This window comes from Oryzias melastigma, linkage group LG9 (assembly GCF_002922805.2).
Source record: "Oryzias melastigma strain HK-1 linkage group LG9, ASM292280v2, whole genome shotgun sequence".
Taxonomy (NCBI): Eukaryota; Metazoa; Chordata; class Actinopteri; order Beloniformes; family Adrianichthyidae; genus Oryzias; species Oryzias melastigma.
The window spans coordinates 147801-151667 of record NC_050520.1 but is presented as its reverse complement, the minus strand read 5'-3'; the positions used below and the strand labels follow the sequence as shown (position 1 = coordinate 151667).

At 41.9% G+C, this 3867-nt stretch overlaps 1 long non-coding RNA gene across 1 annotated transcript in view; it reads right to left on the bottom strand.

Annotated features, from left to right (window-relative positions):
- LOC118599109 overlaps positions 1 to 3867 on the bottom strand; it is a 6533-nt gene that overhangs the window by 773 nt on the left and 1893 nt on the right. The gene's annotated exons all lie outside the window — the stretch shown is intronic.

Here is a 3867-nt window from a genome sequence, read left to right as displayed (position 1 = left end):
GCTGCTACCGTAATGATTGTATTAAAGTCGCACGCCGTATTCCAGAGAGGGCTCACTTGACAGCAGTTTAGCGAGAGCGTGCTGGCTCGACACCAGTCGTCTCGCAGCATTCAGGTTTCAGTTTTTCTGGGTTTGTTCCGTCTCAGGTGAATTGTGTCTTCTGCAGGTGGCCTTCCTTCGGTACCTGACCTCTCAGACGGAGGAGGACCGCTGGGATCTGGCGGCGGTGACCGGGTTACGGGTCGGCGGGGAGCTGCTGAACCGGATCACCGGCCGGGACAAAGTGGAGGCCTATAAGGTACTGCAGAACTCCATACAGCCGTGTGTGTGTGATCTATATCCCGATTGGACCGGACCTTCAGGTGTAAACAGGGCCGGTTTTGGAGGAGCAAGGTGTGTTCTTAGCGTGTTCTTATCATATTCTTAACGTGTTTTTAACCTGTGCTTAACACGTTCGTAGTGTATTCTTAGCGTGGTCTTAGCATGTTTTTAGCGTATTCTTTGTGTGTTCTTGGCATGTTCTTTGCGTGTTTTTAGCCTGTGCTTAACATGTTCGTAGTGTATTCTTAGAGTGGTCTTAGCATGTTTTTAACCTGTTCTCAGCATGTTCGTAGCCTATTCCTAGCGTGGTCTTTGCATGTTCTTAGCGTGTTCTTAGTGTGTTTTTAGCATGTTCTCAGCATGTTCTTAGTGTATTCTTAGTGTGTTTTTAGCATGTTCTCAGCGTGTTCTTAGTGTGTTCTTAGTTTGTTCTTGGCGTGTTCCTATCGTGTTTTAAGCATGATCCTAGAATAACTGGACCAGCGGCCTCAGAAATGAAGGGATGTTCACAGAACATGGCTTGACTTAAAAATTCATCATCACTTTAGATGAATCTGTAAATCGTGCCAGAACTGTGTCTTCAAGCGTTACAGGAAACACATTGCTGGTAAACGAACAGCTTCCACATTTGGTTGTTAGAATCTTTCTAACTGAGCTGTAAACGCTCGTCCCACCAGAGAGCAGTGGAGTGGCAGGAATGACTGAAGGACAGAATTCTGTACCAAAGTCCTCAACTATTAAGAACACCTCACAGTACACAGAGAAAGAGCCTCTAACGTGAAGCTAGATAAGCAACAACCTGTTAAGAATCTCCCTTCATGACAAATATAGTTATAAACTACGACTTTCATTATCCTCACATTCCAAAATACATCTCAGCCGCATTCAGAAATTCTAGAATTCTGTCGTCCTTTCAGAGTCATAAGCTCCTCCCCTCAGCTGGAATCTTTGGCTGAAACAAGAATTTCTATTTAATCTCATAACTTCAGTGAAACCTGCCAAACTGCTGAAGGGTCTGAACCAGAGGTCTGCAACCTTCAGCTCTGAAAGCCGTTCGGGTCGATGTCTCACTGACTACGACCCGGTAGGAGCCACAAAGTCTTCTTTCACCCTCTGAAAAAATACACCTGGATTTATGCTATTGTTTCTACGATGATAAACAGAAATGAGCTCTTGTTCATTTTGCATGAATAAAATACAAACATTAAAAGAAAATAGCTTTTTATAAATAAAAGTCCCCCTGTAGCACAAGATCGTCTCAGTGCAGCAAAAGTAGTTGTAGCAAGTGTAATGTCAGCAGTAATGAAATAAAAAATAGATAATTTTATGCTTGTTTGTGCATCTCTTGCAGAAATATAAATCTAAGAAACCAAAATGAAATCCGAGCTAATTAAGTGACCACTGACATACTTTTCAAACATACTTAAAATTCCTTAATTTGTTCAAAATAGAAAATTTGGTATATATAATAATCCGGTGCGCCCTAACGCTGGTTGTGCTTATTGACCTCCATTGATTTTTGGTGGGACAGGACGCACAAAAATGTGTTGTAATGTTGTAGTTTGACTTGTGATACGAACCGTCCTTCAACTGTTTGTGAGTTAGAGTTTGACTTAGTTTACTTTTCTGCCTTTATTACTTTCTCACGTCTGACTTTATAGTTTCTGTTTAACATTTAGAAGCGTTTTTATCTTTTGTAAAAGGGCCACTTGTGTCTCCAGAGCGGCGGGTTGCTGACCCGTGACCTCTAGTCAGCTTTCAGAGTAAACTATATCCATAAATATGCTCAAAGATGACCCATCACTCATTGAAGAACACATCATTTATGAAACAGGAGTTAGTTTTGTGAGCTCTTTTTTTTTTACCCAGAACTAGGATGACACGATCTCTGAGGCTCCGCCCACTTCATGACATCATCCTAGAGCCGGCCTCGGCAGCATTTCTGTGTTTGCCCCCGAAAACAAACGAGGTATTCCGTATATCTGCTTTTAGCATCCCCTCCCGTCGCTACACTGATTCACTACACAAACGCACTCGTGTCTGTGCGACTGTGGGGGGTGGGGGGGGGTCCTGAAAGGAGCGGCTCTCAATTTGTGGCACCAGAACCCGCTCGTTTTCATGGACTGGAAGGGGCTGGTACCGAGAACAGGTCTGTAGAGGATTCGTAGAGGAAATGATCAAAATACCACTTTGGGGTTCTTTCCAGTGAGGAATGAACAGTAGAATTCACAAAAGATCTAAAAGTTGTTTTTTTCATGGTTTTTAAGATTCCAAACGTAAGTGTTTAGAGGAGTCAGAGGGATCTGGACTGACGGCTTTGTCTTCTGTCTCCTCAGAAAGCCTGCATCCTGAACATCGTGCAGTTCTTGCAGCAGAACCCGCGGGCCTCGCAGGCCCAGATCAACGCAGAGGTCCAGAAGAATGTTCTGGTGTTTGCTGCTCAGGTCAAAGCTCTGGAGACGGCTCCTCTCTTCTAGATCCATCGGTGCCGCTCTGCTGGAAGACCCCTCCTCTCTTTATTTGGTTTCTGTCCTCGAGTGTTTTTTGTTCTGCAGTTTTCTGTCTGATGTGCTCCAATAAAGATGGAGATTCTTGTCTCGTGATTAAAGGAATCAGCGGAACTCAAGCTGGATTATTCCGTAAATGAAGCCAGCAATAGAAAAGAAGCAACATTAATAATATTTATATTACAGACCACAAATATAGCCACTTGATCATAAGCACAGTCAAACCCTTTATTTCCCCTTCCAGTAAGGGGAAAATTCTCTCCTAACCGGATCCGAAACAGACGCGCCCCTGATCAGAACATGTTTTTTTATTTCCCTTACCTCCCAAAACGAAGGACATCCATTTTAAAACAATCAATAGCAGATATCCATGTGAAGAATTTTTAAGGTTAAGATTTTATATACAAGATAATTTATGCCTCTTATGTCAAGATGATATTAAAACTCAAAGACATCTCTTCAGTGATTGTGACTCAGTTAATATTCTTTTGGAAGGATTTCAATGATGGAGTTCAGCAAAACACTAAATTCCTTCATTTACCTAGACCAGGGTTCTGGAACCTGGAGATCCAGATCCACATGAGGCTCTTTTATCGCTCCATGGATGATCCTCATCCAAACAGAATAAGACATAGAGACTGCTGACCCAGCATGTTGACCGTCGGATTCAGCAGCTCCCTGCTAATGGCTAACCAAAACTAGCTAAGTCAAACAAACAAACAAAGCCAGCAAACCAAGACTACCAAGGTCCAACCCCAAACTAAAACAACAAAACCCAGCAGGGTAAGACTACTGAGAATAAAAGAGGGGAAAAGAACAAATAAATAAATAAATAAAAGAAAATAGCATTTTTTGCTTAGTTAGCATTTATTTAATTTAGATTGGTTAAAATTACAAATTTGTGGCAGAGGTGCACATAGATGATAAACTGTTTGTTTTTACATCCCTGTTGACCTGAAGACGTCTTGTTTGTTCAAAAATAACATTTAAAAGTAAACACATTGTTGATGGTTTAAAAGCAACAAAAATGAATCAACCC